Source organism: Peromyscus maniculatus, chromosome X (genome assembly GCF_049852395.1).
Source record: "Peromyscus maniculatus bairdii isolate BWxNUB_F1_BW_parent chromosome X, HU_Pman_BW_mat_3.1, whole genome shotgun sequence".
Taxonomy (NCBI): Eukaryota; Metazoa; Chordata; class Mammalia; order Rodentia; family Cricetidae; genus Peromyscus; species Peromyscus maniculatus.
The window spans coordinates 53,181,216-53,203,362 of record NC_134875.1 but is presented as its reverse complement, the minus strand read 5'-3'; the positions used below and the strand labels follow the sequence as shown (position 1 = coordinate 53,203,362).

Here is a 22,147-nt window from a genome sequence, read left to right as displayed (position 1 = left end):
AAGATCATATTTACCTTGTCATTCAATTCTTTCACAAGCAACTCAGGTATCCTGGTTTTCCTTGAAGGCAGAAAGTAATCATCAACATAAGTAAATACACATCATAGACCCTGAAAATGTACCATTAAGGTTGAATCCAAGACACCATTTCAAGACTAAATATAAGGGCTTGCTTGCTAGCTGGTGGGATTTTGAATAGCTCTTGAGGGTTCTGATCTAATCAATGAGTCAATCCCTTGATGGATTCATAATATACAGGTATTATGGAAAGGTAGTAGAAAAGAAGGCCTCATTGGAAGAAGTGAATCATTGTATGTATGAGCTGGAAAGATATACCTCATCCCAGTCCCCTTCCTTTAGTCCTCTTTGCTTCTTCACAGCCACACAGTTAGCAGCTTTCCTCTAGTAGACTTTTCTCCTCCATGGTACTTCTATCTCTCCATCAGCCTAGAAACAGTTGTGCTAGCTGGCCGTGAACTGAAACCTCTAAGACCACAAACAAAAATAAGTCTGTCTTTCTTCCAATGATTTCTCTCAGATATTTGTGAACAACAATGTAAGTATCTGACACAAGCACCACAGTTCAACATAACTTTCTGAGATGTAGTATTAAATGTTAGTTTTTTTAAAAACTGACAAAACCCTGCTCAATAAGGTATTCAATCATAGCCATGTTAATTCTCTCCATCAATGAGAATTAGGAGTCTGGTATAACATCTTGGAGAAAGTTATTAGAAACCTTGATTTCTGCTTTTCCTTCCCCCATAATTTGCATATAAACTTCCATTCCATATTTATAAGATGAGTGCTTCAAAAACAGTCTTTTTTGCCTTTATAAGAGTAAGCTTTATTTTTAATTATTTACCTTAATAGTCTCAGAAAGAAGAACAGATTATCTGTCCAACATGATTTGCAGTTGGCAAAATCTAGTGAAGCAAGTGTGTTCTGATTGCTAAGGATTTAATTTGGGTGCTTTTAATACTTAGCTATCTAACACTTGGAACATAATCCAGAACAATGCATCACCCCCTCCTTTTCACTTTAGTATCACACCTACCTCCCTTCATTATGGAAATATCTTCATTAAATAGGATTCCCAGAGGATGGGTTCCCTGGAGCATATAGCCAAGAGGACAGTGCACAAAAAGAAAACTGAAAATTAAAAAAAAAAAACTCTGTCTAATTTACTAATCCAAGGAAACAAAACCTTCCAAAATATCAAGAAATAAATCCAGTTACAAATGCACTAGTAGGTCTATGTGAAGAGGCTCTGGTAGATGAACTGAAAACAGCCAGTTATTTACAAGATACACAAGCAGGAGCAGTGCACCTAGCAAGCACTGGCCGTCAGAAGCCAAAAGTGTTCTTCGCTGTAGGCCACAAACAAGAATCCATCTTCATCTCTTTCTTTCTCGTAAAACTGCCCCATAGTTAGGCTGGACTGTGGGACTGTCTTGTCCACAAACAGGAAGATGGCCTTCTCAGAAGGAAGCTGGATCCTTTTCCTGATGATCCACATGAACTGGGCCACAGTGATATCAGAGGGAACCAAGTACTTCCTTTTGTCAATGTCAACAATCTGAGAGCCTGAGACTTTTTCCATGATCACCGGAACCCGGTAGGGGTACTTTGCTCTGATCTTTGCAGATTCCACGCATCTGTGTTCCAGCAAGTGGTCCTCCACTTCATGGCAAAGGGAAGCGATAGAGGCAGCTCTCTGAGCCACGGACTCTGCAGAAGTGACCACAACAACAACGGAGGCAGAGGCAGCAGTGAGGACTACTCCCCAAAACAAAGTCTTTGTTCTATGGAGGAGATTAACTAAAAACATAAGACATAGGGCCTATCAACAGTCAATTGTGGACTGGGAGGAGGTTATGGGTCCCTACTCCTTTCTGCTGAACTATCAGATATTGAGGCAAGTTAGCGGACATGCTGCCATTATCTTCTGTGGTATACCCACCAAGAATTTCACCAAGCTGAAGTAGAAAGTTCTAAACCCATTGTCACACAGGTGATCCTAGTTAAAATCAACTATTCACACACACCCCAAAAAATGTAACAGTAACAACAAAATGCACTAAAGTAGGATGGGGACACGTAGTGAAGAGGGGAAGGTGATAGAAATAGGAGGGACATTAGAGAGGGCTTATAATAATCAAAATTCACATCATACATGCATTCAATTGTCAAACAAAAAACTCAGTAATTTTTGAAAAAATAAAATATATTAAAAACCCATGGGTAGAACACAGGCCAAAACACATTTTGATAGGAAAAATGAAAAAGAAAATCCAAGTTTGACAAGTCCTCAAATTGCTTTTGTCATCAGAATTAGCTGAATTAGGTCTTGTTAAGTGTATAGGTGTCTTCTCACTCCAGACCCGCTGGATTTTATTTTGTTGAATAAGGAAATAAGAATTTCCATTAACCCTCAGGATAATTCTGGTAATCACACAATAAATTATATAATGATACTGGCAGTTTTACCAAGCAAATTCAAGGAAGTCTAATGGTATACATGTGGTATACATTTCTTTTTGGCTTCTTTTATAGCAAATACTCATACTTTATGGCACTAAGCTGTATCACTCTTCAAGATTCACTGTTTTCAACAAATAGCTTCCAAGGTCATTGTTATCATCTGTATGAAGGTTATGGAACCAAAATTGACAAAAAATATTATGTGGGAGATTTTTTATGATTCAATTCTGGAAGTAATATTTATTCTTCCCATGTACATTGCTTTAGCCAGAACTCAGACATTCAGTCACACCTAACTGCAAGGGAAGCTGGCAAATGTGAAGGCTAGATATGTGCTCAGAAAGAAAAAAAGAACAGATTTTCTTGAACAGATAGCCATTTTTTACACAGGAAGTATGCAACAGGGTTGAGTTCACAGACATTTGACTTGTACAGATGTATGGGGTCCTATATTGAGAGAACTAGCACCTGATTTAATGATCAGTCATTATGGTCTTGAAATCCTTAATAGTTTTTGAGCAATGAGTCCCACATTTTAACTTTTCATTTATACCCACAAATTCTTTTGCTGATGCAGTTTGGTTAAGTCAAAGGGTTACAGCACAGCGTAGAGATTTGTTTAGACAGTATATTGACCATTGAGGCATCCTGTCTCAGAGTTCTATCCTGTTTTGCATTTTTTATCAGTGACTTACATGACATATAAATTATACTTACCACATTGTCAAATGTTAGGAAGTTGGGAGGGACAGTTAATTCTTTAGAATACATCATTCTTATTCAAAAAGATCTCAGTAGTTTGGAATGATGGGTTGAAACTAACCAGATCACATTCAATATAAAAAAATGCAGAACTTTTCATTCAGGTCCAAAAATCCAACTGCAAAAGTACAGTCTTGGGATTTTATTTGGCAATGAGCATGAGCAGAGTGACTAGGTTGCCAAAAATATAATTCCCTCTTAGTCCAGATCACAAAAACTTAGGATCCAGAACAATAGAAGTATTGGTTCAATTGCACTTCAGATGACAACTTAAATTGGTATTCTGTTTATTGTGACATATTTAAGAGGCTTAATGACAGACTAAATTGTGTCCATAAAATGATGTATAAGATGGAGAAAGGTTTTGTAAAATATGTCACCTAAAAGACAATAGACAATTGAAAGAAAAGTGGATGCTCAGCATGGAAAGGGGGTGGCAAAATTTTAAGGAAGACAGGCAGTGAAAGGGACCATGACATGTCTGCAAATATTTTAGACATTGGTAATAATATATTCTTTATTATTTCTGACAATAAAAAAATAAGACTAAATGGTATTGTGTCCAAAATGATAAAATTAGCAGAATAAAATAATGAATTTTAATACAACTATATATAAGCTTGTTATATATAATTTCCAAGTTAGAATGTTTGGGCCTCTGTAGAAGGAACTCATGTATTAGGTAGAAGAACTGGAGACTTTATAAGATTTTCTATGACTAAATAACAGGGGCATGCTGTAAATCAGTTTAGATATTCTTTAGATTATACTTAACAAGAACTCTGGAGTCAGACTGCCCAAATTCTTCCATTAGCCCTGTTTCTTCATAGCTATGTCACCTTGGGCATATCATACAATTTCTTGATGCCTTCACTTTTAATCTCTAAGATAGAGATAATAATAGTATGTGTGTTATAATAAGTAGAGTTTTTAGAAGCATGAAATGGATTAATAATTAACCCTTTTGTAGCTAGAGTTTTCCTACCTTGCCCACAGTCAGGACAAATCTCTGTCACCTGCCAGTCCCACACCTGCCAGTCCCACAGCCACTCAGACCTGACCAAATAAACTCAGAGACTTATATTGCTTACAAACTGTATGGCCGTGGCAGGCTTCTTGCTAACTGTTCTTATAGCTTAAATTAATCCATTTCCATAAATCTATACCTTGCCACATGGCTCGTGGCTTACCAGAGTCTTCACATATTTCTTGTCCTGGTGGCGGCTAGCAGGGTCTCCTTCTGCCTTCCTGTTCTTTCTTTTCTCCTCTCTGTTAGTCCCGCCTATAATTCCTGCCTAGCCATGGCCAATCAGTGTTTTATTTATTGACCAATCAGAGCAACACATTTGTCATACAGAACATCCCACAGCACTTCCCCTTTTTTTCTTTTTTTCTTTTTTTTAAAGAGGAAGGTTTTAACTTTTAAACATCTCCAAAGCCAGCTTGGTATATTTGGGAGTTTGGGCGTAGCCTCTCTTACTACTTCCTGCTGGAGGGGGGGGGCGCTGTATCTTATGGGGACACAAAGAAAATTTTAGGATTATGGAGTAGTCCATGAGGGTGTATCATCTGAGCCAGTTGCCTTGAAATGGTTCTGGATGTTGGATCATCTGGGCCTTGGTGTCATCGGAGACCTTTCAGGGGTTCTTGGCTGGTCAAACCTGAAGTATCTTAATCTGGAACAAATCCATAGCCTCTGGCTTTCTGTGGAAACAAAACAGAACCTCCTTTCCAAAGCATCATATCCTTACATCCAAATTTTGAAGTCAAGGTACCTTTAAAATATACATTTTGGCATAACTCAACAGCTTTTGCAATCAAATGTTTTTCTTCAGTTACGAATATCAAAGAGAACATAATTTAGATTCTCTGTGTGGTAGCCATCTTTATGTGACTTATTTTTTATATTACCTTGAGCCTATTGCTTTAAGCTGCAGCATTCTAAGACTGAAACAGCACTGTGGCTGCTGGCTCCGCCCACTTCAGCTTCCCAACATGGCGGTGGTATGTTTTCAACAGCTCTGGGAGCCATCAACTCTCAGAAATAGTGGGTCTATGCTTCTATCAAAGCAGCATGTAGCCCAGAAACCTCTTTTTTTTTGTACTAGCAAAGGCTAAATCCACAACAGAGCTTAATGTGCCACTTGCAGAGGCCTCGTTCCTGCCAAACTGCAGGTCAAGCACACACGCCAGGAACCCACCATAGTAGCTCAAACATGCAGATTAAGATACAAACACTAACTTGAGAGAAACAACTAGGAACTGTTTTTAGCTCCATTTTGGAATCTTTTTTTTCTCAGGTTTTAGGTGGAAACTCTTGCCCTTTAGATTAGTACTCAGCTCATAATAATGGTATGTTAACTGTTATGCATTATTTTCTAGAAATATATTTGATAATCTTCACCTTTCTTCAATAAATGTACCCTTCATTGCAATCAGGTCAATTTATAAGAAACATAAAATAGAGTAGTATAGTGAGAAATTAAAAAATATACTGAACTGACAACTGAAATGTTCCTGTCCTGTATATATTCTCAGAATCCTCTAAGAATGTTGTATGACAGTTTTGTTTCTTGGATATACTGTTGAAAGTTGTGATATTAGGAAAAGATTACAGTTAAAACTCTGTAATTGGAAGTTTCTCCACTCCCAAGCTCTTCTGGTCCTGCATAGCATGCAGTCTTACAGCCACTTATAAAATAATCACTCAGAAGCTTATATTAATTATAACTGCTTGGCCATTAGCTCAGGTCTATTATTGACTAGCTCTTACACTTAAACACAGCCCATTTCTGTTAATCTATATGTCACTACATGTTCTTTGGCTTTACCTGTGTGTCATTACATGCTGGTCCCTGGACAGCAGGCTGGCATCTTCTGACTCAGCCTTCCTCTTCCCAGAATTCTCCTCATCTGCTTGCCCCACCTATATTTCTTGCCTGGCTACTAGCCTATCAGTGTTTTATTTATCAACCAATCAGAGCAACAAATATTCACAGCATACAGAATGACATCCCCAAAACACTTCCCCTTTTCTGTCTAATAAAAAAGAAGGTTTTAACTTTAACATAGTAAAATTACATATAATAGAACAGTTATCAAGCAAGAAATAAATTGTAATATCTAGTCTATTTGTATTTGGCAAAATTAAAGAAAATATTCTATTGATCCTATATTTGTGAATCTAAAGTTTTACATCTAATTTATCTTTTATCATACCCAAGGAAAATTATAACCACCTACTCTTCAACAACATCAAAGACTTAAGAAGGATACAATATTACCTAAGTTAACTGGAAGAGCATTGTAAGTACCTTCCAAAAATCTAGAATGACAGAGACAGCTGCCTGCCTGGACAGTTACCCAAAGTTCCTCTGTAACATTGGGGCATCCATCTTTAGCCCATAGGCCTAGTCTCTCAGTCATTTTTTTTCTGTGTCCTGTAGAATGTCTGGAAGTTTCTAAATATAGATTATGGAAATGGGTTAATTTAAGCTAGCAAGAAGCCTGAGCCACTCGCCATGCAATTTGTAATTTATATAAGCCTCTGTGTGTTTACTTGAGTCTGAGCAGCTGCAGGACCAGGCAGGATTTTTTTTAAATAAAAAAAATATTTTTTATTTAAAATTAAAATAATTATTATTATTTAAAAATAATATAAAAATTATTTTTATAATATAAAAATAAATTTTATATTATAAAATATAAAAATTTTATAATATTTATAATATTTTATAAATATTATAAAAACTAATATATTTAACTATGACTATGACTTTTATCATTTCTTATTTTGTTTGCTTCTCCTATTAATTGTACAACTACACAGGAAAAATTTCATTCTCATCTTTAAGATGAGGACTCAAATCAATAGAAATGTTAGCTGAATTGCACCAAGATTTTGCTGTAAATTACTAGATGATTCAGGATTCCAACCCAGATTTCTTCAATTTTGTCCCACGGTCAGAGACAGCACGTAGAAAGTGAGGCACTTTTAAATTATCCAGTCTGTGGAAGACAGTATTTCAGCTGATGAAATGGCTTCTGTTATCCTGCCAATAATTTGCCTGTTTGCTTTTCAGCCAAATTGCTGACATCTTGCCAAAACTCCAGTCATCCTGCTTAATTTCCTTGTGATTTTGCAAGACCTGGTGGTGGGATTGGGGGAGGGATAGATTCTGCTAGCTTATCCATTTCCTTGTGCATTATTGTAGGTGTGTTTAAGCTCATAGATAAAAAGTTGATGCACTTACCAAGGCAGAAGCTATCGATGTTGAATTTTAGTGCTAGACCTCTAGGGTCAGAGTATTGCAATATCTCATGGTATCAAAGAACCAAATTTTTCAAGTACAAGAGAATTGTTTTGGTGATCCTGGACCTCTTTAACTCTGTTACACACTGCCATCTTCCCATCAGTATCCCACTCCTTCCATTTCAACATCCCTATTCTCATAATTACTTCCCATCATTCGTTCACTCTAGAATAATTAATTGGGTTCCATTCTTAGGAGGAAAGACAACTCAGTACAATTTGCTACCATTTATTGAAAACAAAACTATGAATTAACCCTTGTCCTAGCATCTTACAAGTTCAATGTTATTTTATCCTCACAACAATTCCCCAAATTGAGTACATTTATCATCCTCAGGTTTGCATTAAGGGAATACAATCCCATCAGATGTTAAAAATGACTGATCCAGGTCAAAAACAAGTGGCAGAGCAAGAATTTCAACTCAAGTATTCTTCATCTAAAGAGTATACTTTCAACAGCAATGCTATAAAGTTTTGTGACCTAGATAGTGGGTGGCAGGTGTTTCTGAAAGTTAGGAGAGACTTTCCCTATAAAACCCTAACATACAAGCTGCCATCTGCTCTGAATTAGGGTGCGATCAGACGCTGATGAACATCACAGACATTTCCAAGGTCTGGAAAGACATAAAACAGGCGAGGGTGAGGAGATTTTTGCTGTCCTGGGAACTAAAATTCCCTTCTCAAGAGCCAAGCAGTGCCTCTTTCTTCTTTCAGACTGTGTAAGGGTAAATGGGTCTGTGCTAGTAAGCTCCAGCTGTCAGGCTCATGCTAAAACACTGATGGACTAGATGACCTTAGATGAAGATTCTAAAGGCCTGGTTTTCACTCAGTTGTGTAACTAGCCTGTCAGGCTAAAAGCAAAGCAGCACACACTAATTCACCAAGTGCAACAACAACCACTTTCAGGATTTTCCCTGGTTTGTAAAAGCAAGCAACCACCCCCACAGAAAAGTTTCCTGAAAAGCCTTTTGTTCTTTTACAAATGACCGGATCACTTCTTGACTGTAGACGTTCTCAGGGAAAGCTTATGCTAGCTATGGAAACATCCAGCGGCACCAGGTCAATTGGGCAGAAAGCCAGAGCAGCCTTGAACACCTGGGTTTCTGTCTATACTGGAATATTCTACAGAGGAAGTGTCAGTCCTCTAGAGCAAAGGATGAAAAGGTCAGATGATATGGGGGAGATGTACAGAACCTTAGGTAAATTAAGATTGCACTTAGAAGTTGCTTCATTTAATTCTTTATAAGGAAGGCTGGTGGCAATGGGTCACCTGTCAAAGCATTAACCTGCCTTATAAGATTTCAAACACTGCTTACAGAAACAGGCAGCCACTTTTTCTGAGCATTGAGCCCAATTTCTTAACAAAGCTATACTAGGGGATTACTAAAGACAGCTCAGGAGATTCACACTTGCCAGAAAATCTGGGGCCACCTTCAAAATTCCATTTAGTGGGCAAGTTTATAAGGTTAAACTCAAACAAGTAAGACGTCTGTTTTGCAAGAGTTTCATCCTCATTAGAAGCTTCCTAAGTTTCCCTGTTTCACCTTCTAAAGATAATTCTTACCTCCATAGTTTCCCAGTTGTACTTAGTGTGAGCAGGCTGGAGAGGAGAAAGTGCTTTGTAAGTTCAGTTTAGTTTTTTTTTTTTCCTTTGATTCTTCTTCATCCACTAATCGCATCTTAAAATCACTTAGCTTATATTTTCTCCTTGGAACTGTGAGCAGTCATAATTGGCTTCGTTTGAAAATCAATTTCAACATCATAGATCATCAACTTATATTTGATTAATTAAATTAGTGCTCATCAGTGTTATAAAGACAGGGAACAAGCTTGGGAACCTCCCAGAGAGCTTCCATCATGTGGGAAAATTTAATCAAGATTTCTAAGAGCTGGGTCTTGACTTCAGTGATGAAAATGATTTTTAGATATTTTAGTGTGATTGAGTTCAATTAAAACACTATTACATATTCATCCTAGGGAGATTAGGGGCAAAGATTCCAGTTTTAAGTTCAAACAGATGAGTCTCAATGACATCTCTGCACATTTTGCTAGCTAGGTGACTTAATTTCCTCTATGATAAGACAACAGTAATTTTAGTCCTCACCTCATATCCATAAGACTCAAGTGAAAATAGGATTCCACAAAATAGTGGTTACAGAAGTGTAACTTAATAGTGTTTCTAGAGTCTAGAAGTGAGTCCTTAGGTTAAAAAAATTAATCTCTCCAAACCTTACTTTCTTCTACTGTGAAATGTCAACAATCTTTCAATTTATACATTTGGTTAGCTTTTGTTTCTTTTAGTGACAGGGTCACCCCATATGACCCATAATGGTCTTGAACTTGTGGTCCTTTAGCTTCTGACAACCAAGTGGATTTTCATAATTGTCACTGTTTCCAGAGTTTTTAGGGTTAAAAATGGCTTTGGAAGCTTCAACAAGATAAGCTCAACTACCAGGCCCCAATTCACCCATTATAGGAACAAGTAACAATGAAAAACACAGGAGACTTATTCTCTGTGATTACATTGAGAAAACGAAAAAAATAAAGGGATCCAGTAACTCCCATGTCTGACATCAGGGGCACAGGCAAGAGGTTTGGGTTTCAGTACAGGTTAAGAGGTATACACATGTAAAATGTCTGGTCAATATCTGGTCCTGCCCATCATTGATCCACAATTGTCGAGGCTCTTCTGAAAGGTGGTTTGAGAAAGTTTCAGAATTTAGAGAAATATTTTCCTGAGAGATAAGGTCATCCTCTGCCTGGCACCAACTTCAGCCTTCCCCTTCCTAAAGCATGAGATACAGATATTTTAATTATTTGGGGTAAATTATCTCAGTAGTCTGATAGCCAAAGGGAGGGATACAAATGTCTCTCTTTGCAGAGTATCTACTCTCCTTCCAAGATAGTTGCATCACCATGCCTGGCACCAATTTATAGGGTTTGATGATTATGCATTTGGCTTTCTCTCATGCAAACAAATTATTTACTGACAGTTGTCAAAAATAAATGCGGAAATAGCTAGCATGGAGAAGGCTAAAAGGATAATGTCTTATGATTGACACCAGCTCTGTTTCCAATTCAAATCCTGAACTAAGTAGCTTTTTATATTAGAATAGTTCTACAATTAGAAAAATTTCTTCCTGAATTCTAAATATGACATTTTGTTTAATGTCCACCAAAAGAATATTCTAGGAATCACATAATCATTCTTGTCATGAACCACTTGATTCTAAAGAAGCTCTTATTTAACACCAACACTTGTCTGTCATCCTCATAGGGTACTATTAACACATCTAAACAGATAAACTTGCTTAAGTGATATTTTACATTTTCTTACCCTTTTGCATTACAAAACGTTATGTTGACAGGCTGTGAGTGCCTAATGAGTTTTGGAAGCCATAAAGAAATAAGATTAAACTGAAAATAAAAGTTTTAGTAATTGTCTTGATGGGTTTTTATTTGAAATACAAATAGCATATTAACAAGTTGATTTGAATGAAATTAAACTAGTAAACAAAAGTCCATTTGATAGTTATATAAAGCATGCATGCACATTTTACTATATTTCATCCAAAATGCAATATTATGTTTCTTTTCCTTACATTCTATTTAAACCTAAGGATGTAACTCAGTTGGTAGAATCTTGTCTAGTATGCAATGAAGCCCTTGGTAAACAAGTTGTGGTAGTACATACTTATGTCAACATTCCAAATGTAGAGGCAGGAAAACCAGATGTCCAAGGTCATCCTTGGCTTCATAGAGAGTCTGAAGCTAGCCTGGGTCACATAATAACCTTTTGTAAAAACAAAAAAAAAGCAAAATTCTACTAATATTTAATTTAATTAGTGTATGTGGCATGGTGTGTGGTGATATTTTGTTTTATTCATTAACAAATAAAATTTGCCTGAAGATCAGAGTACAGAGCCAGCCACTAGATTAAATGTAGAGGCCAGGCAGTGGTGGCACACACCTTTAATCCTAGCACTTGGGAGGCAGAAATCCATCTGGATCTCTGTAAGTTTAAGGCCACCCTCAACTACACAAGATTAATCCAGTCTACAAGAAACACTGCCAAGCAGTGGTGGCACATACCTTTAATCCAAGTACTTAAGATCTCATGTCTTTGCTACCAGCATTTGGGAAGCACACATACAATTAATCCCAGCACTAGGAAGGCTGCGATAGGAAGTGAAATGGCTGGGCTGAGAAGGGAATGTATGGTGTGAGGAGACAGGAACTGAGGCCCTTTTGCCTGAGGACTTAGAGTCATTCAGTCAGAGGATTCATGGAGTTGGAAAGGTGAGAAGTGACTATGGCTTGTTCCTTTGTCTCTCTGATCTTTCAGCATTTACCCCAATATCTGACTCCAGGATTTTATTATAAGACCATTGAGGATTCATACAACAATGGAGCTAGGCAAAAAAGTATTCCTTCTCAAAGACATCCATGTTTTCATCTGCTATAGAAAAAGAAAAAAAATAAGGCTGAAATGGAATTATAGTTCCTAGCTACCTGGCTCAGAAACAGAAATGAACCTGGAAGATCAAGGTGAAGCCAGTGTAGTTACTTATAGCTGTGACAAAATGCATGAGAAAAACCACTTCAGGAAGGAAGGGTTTGTTCTGGCTCACAGTTTGAAGTTACAGTCCATCATGGTGCGGAAGTCACGGCAGCAATAACTCTATGCAGCTACTCACATTGCATCAGCACTCAGGAAGAGGGGAAGAGATGAAATCTTGTGCTCAGTTCCAGTTGTCCTATTTATTTAGCCCTAGACTCTTCTTCAAATGGTATCAGCCACATTCGGGATGAAACTTCCTACCTCAATTAGCCTAATCTAGAGATTCCCTCATAGATATGCCCAGAGATTCATTTCCATCACAATTCTAAATCCCATCAAGCTTCATCCATAAAAGGGAGGAGGAAGAGAAATTCACTATGAAGTGACAAGGCCTCTCAGCTTGAGGATGAAAGAGGGGCAAACATGAAGAAATGTGGATACTCTGGAATCTAAAAAAGGAGAGGAATAAAGCTCTGTCCTTAGTGTGGTTTATACAACCTAGTCCTACCTCTATTTCAATCCAGTGGGAACTCTAGCAGAAAACTAGGACATTATCCAAATCTCATTAATTCAGTCACATAGATGGTAATGTTTGCATAGAAGCATATGGTATTCTTTTTTGTTTGTTTGTTTGTTTTGAGAAAAGGTCTTGCTGTAGAGGCACAGCTTGCTTAAAACCCACTACATATCTCAGATAGCTTCAAAGTAGAGATCCTTCTATCTCTACTGTGGTGCAATTATAAGTGTATTCTACCACATCTGTCTCTAAAAAGCTGTATTTTAGATTTTAAAACAAAAGAAGCAGTCTTAAATCTAAGAACAATGAATGGAGGTGACAGTGTAATATAATGGCTACAAGCTTGATCTCAAGAGTAAGATAGATTTGTGCCCTTGGCCTGTGTAACTTTGGGCAAAAAATTTGATCTTGGTGAGCATTTTAATTATCAAATATTGGTAATTATAGAACTTGCTTTATATGTTGTTACGAGGATTTAAAGAGAAAATAAATGTTAAAAGTACTCTGTTTTAAAATTGATGCCGAATGAATGTTATCCATTGTGAAGTGGTAAAAAATTAGACATTTAGATCTTGAATTTTAATCCTTTTAGGACTAAAATACAACATGATGCTGAACATATCAGTTTCTTTTCTGCCATTCCATTTCTTCATTTGTCAAAATTTTAAAGGTTTGTCTAGCTCTAAAATTACATATCTTTCAGTGTCTTATATCCCTATGCATTTTGATCTGGGTGAAATTCTAGGTCTTAACTGATCAGCAACCACACATGAAAATGATGATCTTTTTTAAACTGTCTTTTTATTTATTCTTTGTGTCTTTCATATCATGCATCTCCATCCCATTCATTTCCCTGTCCCTTCTTATCTGCCCTCTGCCCTTGCAATCTACCCCCAAAATAAAGTAAAATTTAAGAGAAAATAATAAAAATCAATCTCATCATAGAAGCTGTAGTGTGACACAGTGAGTCACTCAGTAAACACTTTTATCCATATACCTGTTCATTGCAAAGTCACTGGTCTGATTTAAGGCCTCTGGTTTCTACTACACTATGGATACTGGGACTCCTCTTTGATTTTCTATTGTTGCCTTGTGTCATAGAGATCCTGCAGCTTTGGGTCTGCAGGAGGAGCCCCTTCATGTGCTCCAGCAGATCACAGATGAGGTTGATGTTGGGGTGGGCTAACTCATAACCCTGGTTTTGGGCCTGGGAAGTTGCAGTTGCAGGGTTGGTCAGCCTGCCAGCTTTCCCTTGTTCTCACTACATTGCCCTGGTTAGTTCACCCCTTGCAACACTGAGCAAGGGGTGGGGGCAGTTCTCCTATTCTCACATCCTCAGGGTCAACTCTCCCATACTTACACCATCAGGGACAGCTCTACTGTTTTGCTCAGGTGATATGCAAGGGCCACTCTCCTTAGTGCTGCAGCTGATGAGGGGCAGGGACAGCTCTCCCACTCATAGGACCTCAGGTGGCAAAGGGTGGGGGAGTGGGCAGAAAAATGCAAGATATAAAGTGACACAACTCAAATACTGAACCTTTCATATTTATTTTAATTCTAACTATATCCCAGATTCTGTGTAGAAACAGAACATATATTATCTTGTTAATTTCTTTAATAACAACCATGGAATTTCTTTGAAATCAGCAATATGAGTCCTGGGAGTACTATTTTAGAGAAAAAGAAGGCAAGTATCTTCCCTGAGACAGAAAAGGCAAAAACAGGGGAAAATATATTATGAAGGAAAAGGGTGGGGGCTACCATCCCAACCTCTGTTTAAATTTCCAGTTCTCCCCAAGGTTGTTTTCTTTTCAAGTTTGAAGAAGTTGCTTTATGTCTGAGCAGATTTGTGCTGAATAAACAATCTTCTCTCCAGAGAAAGACCCTGTGTCAAATGGCACAGAGAAGAAATTGCCCTACTTTTGTGCTAAAGCTTTCCCCAAGCTCATGCATTGCTCAAAGTAAAATATTGGTGGAAATAAATTTGGGACCTAGAAAAAAGGTCGTCTCAGGGCAACTTCACAGCAGCCCTGACCATTCACTACCCTCAGGGCACATTCTCTGAGTTGCAAGGAAGGACACGGGGCCCTGAGCCAGTTGCCATGAAGGCTCTGAGCTGTACAGGGGCAATGGCTAAGTGAATTGCATCTTACTTCCCAAGGAACTTATCATCTCCCTGTTAAAGGACCATTTGTTTATTAAAAGGGGAATGACCGACTTTATGTTCTATGCTGGAGAAAAGGTAAATGCTTGTAGTGACTTTAAATTGTGTCAGGGGTGATGTGTGTGTGTGTGTGTGTGTGTGTGTGTGTGTGTGTGTGTGTGTGTGTGTAACAAGAATGTGTTTTTTGAAGTAATTTAATCCTCTGAATATGATTTCCATCTGCTTCACTATTAGTGGTTTTTAACAATTTTGTTTTATGTAACATACATGTAGAAGACATGAGCCATTGCCATCATCAATAAGTTACTTAGTAAAAAGAATTTTTTAATGGGAGATGGGGAAGTGTGTGAAATAGGTAACTGAATGGTTTGACAAATTCTTCAAACAATTATGAGAATAACTGATTTTTCCCCAAGTCCTGCACAGATTTTTTTTATCATAACACAGATATCTCAACAACGTATTCCCTTTGTAAATGCATTTAATAAACAGTTCATAGCATTTTGTCTCCTGCTATAAATAAGGCAGAATACACAATAATTGGGGTAGTTGAAAATAATTATAAAAAATTGCTAAAGTGGATAGTTGATAGAAGTAATAGCAGGCTGAATTGAAAACAAAGCTTGACTTTTCACAGATATTTATTTATTTAAAATATTCCCAGTATGTTTTTCCTAAAATGTCACAAAGTAGGAGAATTAGTCATAAAATTTCTCATTATAATCTCAAAGAAAATAATATTATCAGATTTCATAGACTTCTACTGAGATCCACTCTGTTTAATGCCCAACATTTATGCTTTTAAGAGAATCTTATTTTCCTTGTACTGTGAATGAATTTAGGGAAGGACACTGGGGCCCAGTATGTGATTTCTGGTAAACTGCCTACAAAGGAATATAGCCTTACACTCCACATTTAGAGACAAGGCTATAAAGGGAACTAAAAGGTGGATGAAATCCACAATAAAAGGCACCTTTGAAATTGTCTTTGATGAGAGATGTGCAAGTTTGGATACCTTAAGACTGGAGTGAAATCTTTGAAGTGGGGAACACAGAACAAGGAATAAGACAAAGGAGACACTATATGTGACAGATTCTGGTTGTGTTTATAGATTTGGAAGATTAAGATTGATAGTGAATTATCACAATTGTGTGTGTGTGTGTGTGTGTGTGTGTGTGTGTGTGTGTGTATGTTTCTTGGATTATCACCTAAATTAGGTGGGTTTGTAGTGGATAGCTGTTCTGTCTATGACCTTGAACTACCTGCCCCTGGGGCATGGCTCAGGGCTACCCTTAAGACCTGAGACACACGTGAGCCACCTCTATCCTCTTTCTTTTTTATCCAAAATGTGTTTATTGGGATGATTTCCACTCATCTTGAATCAGGTGCTTTTCAATGCTGCTTCCTCTTGAAGGAGCATCCTTCCAGGGACAGGCACTTCAAGGTCATAGAAGGAACACCTATCCACTACATGGGTTCTCATCTTTGTAATTCTATAAAAAGGGGATTTAGATTAAATAGTAAAATGTATACACCATATTCAGAATAAGGAAATCTATTATTTGGTTTTTCATAAAGATATATTCCTGGCCTTAGAAGATTGTTACCTAATTTACAAAAAGAAATACAAAGTATTTCAATGAGTGATGCTACTTTTGATATGTTCAGAATTCATAAACTTTTGTATTAATTCTGTTTAATGTCTGAAATCTTCACACTAATCAACGATCTGACTTGGATTGGTAAATCTCTGTTCATGATTGTAGGAAGGCTATTTACAAGCTATCTGGCTTCTCCTAAATCTAATTTGCTTGGGAAGAGCTTCCTTTCCATCTTCACATAAAGATGCTATAGCTAATTTTCCTTTTAAATTTCTTAATTCCCTCACAACACCAGATAAATGGTGATTCTCATATACCATGCCACTTTGGGGCTGATGCATAGATTTGCTATGATTTCATCTCCTCCCCCTTTTGGAGTTACTTTACAAGATTAAGTAATTCGGAAGACACCCAAGGCCCAAGTAGTTTCTGCCAATTGACAAAGGTTTTAATATTTGGAACCTTGAATGTATTTGGACAAATACCACTGTTTTGATTAGTGAAATGCACATTGCCTTGAGTAGTGAATCTATGTGATAAAAGCACATCTTTAAGACATCTTATTAATATATCTTCCAAGGAATTTTGTTGTATAGAAATTAATGAAATATGCCCATACTGTGACTTAGCTATCTAGTGTTCGTTTCTTTTTAGTAGCAGCCTCTATTTCCCTTTTGGTTGGGGATTATTACAAAAGATGATTTTATTCCCCTTTGGCCATTGGCGACTATCATCATGATAGATTTTACTGACATGTGATTGTACAGAGGGTATTATGCATCCAGGAACAACAACAGAATAGTCATTTTGATGAATTATTGTCTAGCACAGTGATTTTCAACCTTCCTGATCCTGGGACCCTTTGACACAGTTCCTCATGTAGTGACCCCAGCTATAAAATTAATTCTGTTGCTACAGCACAAGTGTATTTTCCAATGGTCTTAGGCAATCCCTGTGAAAGGGTCCTTTGACTCCCCAAAGGGTCATGACCCACAGGTTGAGAACCACTGGTTTATAAATAAGTTTTAATAATGTAGAAGTTAAGCAAACCTGCTTTTAAGGGATTCTTCTTTCCCTCATGCATGAATTCTTGATTATAATAAAGTCTCAAAATTTGTCCATTCAGCTTATTTTTCTTAGGGTTTTTAAATTTTGGCAAAACTGAGACAGAACAAAAAAGTAAAAGACAATAAAGTAGAACACATTTGAAAAGTCATAAAACCAATTTAGACTTTCTTGTCTGTACAGCTGGCCTAGTTTCTTCTATTCCTAGACCTAGTTCCCCAGATGTCCCAGCCATCCTTGAGAGAAGCCCCATGATAAGTTTTCCTTTTGCTATAATCAGCAAAATTGTGTTTCTTGCCATTAAAGAGGCCCATGGGAAGCCCTATTTTCTAGTGAAAATTAATTTGGAGATTGTGTTTATTTGTTCTACAAGGTCAAATATTACTTTGTATGTTGACTTATTAGAGACATGATCTTTATCATGCAGGAGATTAGAAATCTGGTATGACTTCACATATCCATGAAAAGTGAGGATTAGTTTATATTCAAGGCAGTGATTGCTATTTACCAGATGAATAGTTCAGAGAACTTGTAAATACTTTGGGATTTCAGACAAGAAAAACTTTCTTCTGGGGTTATCAGAGAAGCTTTTGTTGGAGTTTAGGTAGACTTGACAATGGAAGTTGAAGGTGTTAGGGAGAATATTGTGGCCATGGTGATATCCAAAAGGTCTCAATTCAGATTGCTGCTTTGGGAATCAAATCTATGGAACTTTAGGTGCAAATTATTTGCCAGATGTAATACAAAATGCCTTAGAATGACACATGATAACAGAAGATGCTAAATAAACAATCTGTCTTAGTCAGTGTTCTATTGCTATGAAGAGACACAATGAATATGGCAACTCTTATAAAGCAATCATTTAATTCAGGTTGCTTGCAATTTTAGAGGTTTAGTCCATTATCAGCATGCTGAGAAACATAATGGCATGCAAGCTGACATGGTGCTGGAGAAGGAGCAGTGAGTCTTACATCTAGATCTGCAGGCATCAGGAAGAGGGGAGCCACTGGGTCTGGCTTGGGCATTTGAAACCTCAAAGCCCACCCTCAGTGACATACTTCTTCCAACAAGGCCACATCTACTCTAACAAGGCCACACATCCTAATTACTAGCAAAGAGTGTCTTTCCCTACTGTCCAAGCACCCAAGTATAGGAATCTATGGGAGCCACTCCTATTCAAACAACCACATGATCACTTTGGTAACTATTATAAAGGATAAGTTTGGTTAACTATAAGATTGAGGGAAAGATTTCAGTCAGGATGAAGTTTTAGAAATTAATGTAGTGTACTAATATTGAAAATGAGGAAAAAACTTTGATATGTGCAGTTGATAAGTTAGAAGAGAAGTAAAAATTCAAGAGCATTTAAAAGACTATACTGTAGTTACCATGATTTATGTTCCTCAGTGACAAGTTTAGATTTCATCCTCCAGTAAATGTAGGAGATATTGTTAGGTGTGAACAGCTAAATGTTGCAATAAAAATAGAAATTTTGGTATGTGATTTTAAGTGCTGTTTTAAATAGTGATTTTGGTATGTGATTTCAAGTGCTATGGTACTAAATAGGCTTAGTGGGGGTGGTCTGGTTGATTGACCTTAACGTATTTATTCCAAAGTGGCATCATTCACAGAAATTAATGGCTTCTTTTCACTTGATCATTTTGAAAATCTAATTAAATAGACAAAAAGCAGAAAAGGGCAATAAAAATTGTAATAATAGTGTGTAACCTGTAGGCAATGTAATCAACTGATTCATCCCTTTCAATAAATAATGCTACTCATATATTCCACTAAGTTCATGGCATTGTCAAATCATTTCAGTTACACTGACTGGTCTGGTGGTACATTATATAAACTACTGCTTTCAATAGAAAAGAGTTAATTTGAGCATACTCCTTGAGAATGTTAGTGTTGAACACATAAAATCTCACTTAAGGAAGAAGCCGACAGTAACTCTAGTAGCTTCACTAGCACATTAAGCCCAGTGTGTTGGTATTCTCGGTAGAGCAATTATATTTAAGGATAATTAAACACAAGCAGATAAGCAGCTACAGATGGAAGGGTAGGGGAGGGAATACAGACTGAAATGTGTATCAAACTGAATCCCTTCTTTCCATTCTTTCAATCACAAAGTAACATGTAGTTGTACACAAATTAGTCCCCCTCAATGTTAGAGTGAGTTTTCTGATAAAATTTTAAATGTCAACTCTGTTGTTTAGGAGGTTTGATTTCAATAGTTTTTGTCTTATTTTCCTAAGCAGTAATTATGAGTTTGAGATGAAATTTAAAAGAGAGGGATGGGGTAGAGAAACAAATGAGCTGTCCTGTCCATGGTAGCATGTATTTTAACTAATCTTATTGCTATCATTACATGGGGTGCTGTTAGGTTTGTTTCTGAGCTAGTGATCAAGATCCTGGTGAATGGCTCAGTTAGTTGCTGGTTCATCATCAGACATACTCAGAATTTTCTGGCCATTCCAAGGCCAAAGCATGGTTCTAGAATTAAATGAAGTTCCATAATTAAATGTCTGTCAGGGAATTGTTAGACTCCAAATGCAATTTTATTTCCTCCCTCTCTTGGGTTTTGGGGTAAAAGGTGTATGTGTGAGAAGTTCTAATGCAATCATAGTACAGCAAGTTGACTGTCATGAAACCACTTGATTGGCCTAGGGATTATTATTGTTGTTCTCAGCTATTTTACCTATCTCCTGCCTACTATATATGTGTCCTCCTACTCATCCTGCAAATGGGAGATTTTTGTCATAAGATCACACTAAATAAAACATTGGAAACTTCACTGAGTTTTATGTCTAAATTTACTGAAGCTTTCATTGCTTCTTTTCTAAGTCCAGGTCACTACAAAGATCACATATACTAATGTCTCTAAACCATTTTGAATATCATGAACAATTATAAGATACTTAAAATAAGCCTTAATATTAATAAATATAACTTTAATAATTGATATTTAAGTGTGGAATTAGGGTAAATATATCTGAAGTACATATTGGGAGGTTAGTCTAGGAGCCAGCAATGACCCCACCTTCATTTCTTCCTGCGAGTAGAGAAGATCATCCTTTCTGCAATTTGTTTTCCACCAACAGCTTAATTTGTTTACTGACATAGTTCTGCAAATAAAATTCAGAACACTCTCTAGGGAACCTCATTGTCTATGATTTGGATACACAAGTAAAAATAGAAATAATAATACAAGGAAATAAAAATATGTTTTATATAAAGAAGATGTAGTTTGACTAGGTTTTTCTTCATTTCAACCATAATTTGTTATATACTATTCCAAGTATACTATATCTTTTATTTTTTGAGGTTATACTATAATTATATGATCCCCTTTCCCTTTTCTCCTTCCAAACTGCCCTATAGACTCTCATTGCTCTCTTTAGAATTCATTGCCAGTTTGGCCACTTTAGAGGAGCAGCAGGTGGCAATTGAATTTCAAAGTATCAGCCCAACAGGAGGTGAATCCCTGATGGATGAATCTCCTATAGTCAAGGCCCTGAGACTCCAGACTCCAGAATGTCCTTTGCTTCTGCTGTGCCTTCACATGTTTGCCACTGCCATCTTTCTCTGGAATCTGGTATGAATGGGCATGGGGAGCTCCCCACTGCCTGTAATGTAGCGTGTTTATCTCATAGAAATATCCCACCCTACTGGAATTTTTACCTGTGGATTATTATGAAGATGATTTCTTCCTAAGCAGTACTCTCTAATTCATAATAATAATGTTATTTTAAATAGAGTTTTGATGATTAGAAAGAAAACAAGAAAGTGTCACACAGCTAGAACACATGAGTTTTTGTTGAGGAGCCACATAGACTGTGGCTTAAGTGTAGCTAGAGTTTTCCTGCCTTGCCCACAGTCAGGACAAATCACTCTCACCGCCAGTCCCACAGCCGCTCAGACCCAACCAAGTAAACATGGAGACTTATATTCCTTCAAACTGTATGGCCGTGGCAGGTTTCATATCTAACTTATCTTTTATCATAACTAAGGAAAATTATAGCTATGTAGTCTTCAACTACACCAAAGAACTCAGAAGGATATACTATTACCTGAGAAACAGGAAAAGGATGCAAGCAACTTTTGGGAGTTTTACAAGAGTAGACAGAGACAGCTGGTAGCCTGGATAGTCATCCAAAGTTACTTTGTAAAGTTGGGGCATCTGTCTTCAACCCACAGGCCTAGAGTCTCTCAGTCGCTTTTCTCAGTGTCCTGTAGGATGTCTGGCAGTTTCCTCTGCAAAGCAGGAACCTGAAGGACCATTTTGCCAAGCAAAGTTCAGTGGTCACCTTCCTATGGGTTCTGCATGTCCAGTTGATCAAGCAGTCCAAGCAAGAACAGTTTCTTGCCCAAATGGCTATTTTTGCCAAGAAGAAGATAAACTCCACTTAGTGGAAACCACTGTTACACATTGTACATATATCTATGCCAGAATAGCCCATATTTATCTAATTTTAGACATTTTGAAATTTTACAGTTATTTATTCAGTAGTACCATGCTATTTACAGTATTCATAATCTTGCTTCTTGGCAATATTAGAGATAAGTTTATATCAGATTTACAAATGTATCTCATTCTTTCAATCTACTGTATCATAATATATATTATAGTTATATACAATTATCACAGTTTTACTTAACCAGATTTTTGTCAATGGAA

General features: G+C 37.0%; 1 protein-coding gene and 1 pseudogene across 3 annotated transcripts in view; one reads left to right on the top strand and one right to left on the bottom strand.

Moving 5' to 3' along the window:
• The window catches only part of Il1rapl2 (interleukin 1 receptor accessory protein like 2), a 1,196,146-nt gene that overhangs the window by 862,971 nt on the left and 311,028 nt on the right, over window positions 1-22,147 (top strand). The window lies entirely within an intron of this gene.
• LOC143270924 (gamma-aminobutyric acid receptor-associated protein-like 2 pseudogene) lies at window positions 1,233-12,212 on the bottom strand (annotated as a pseudogene).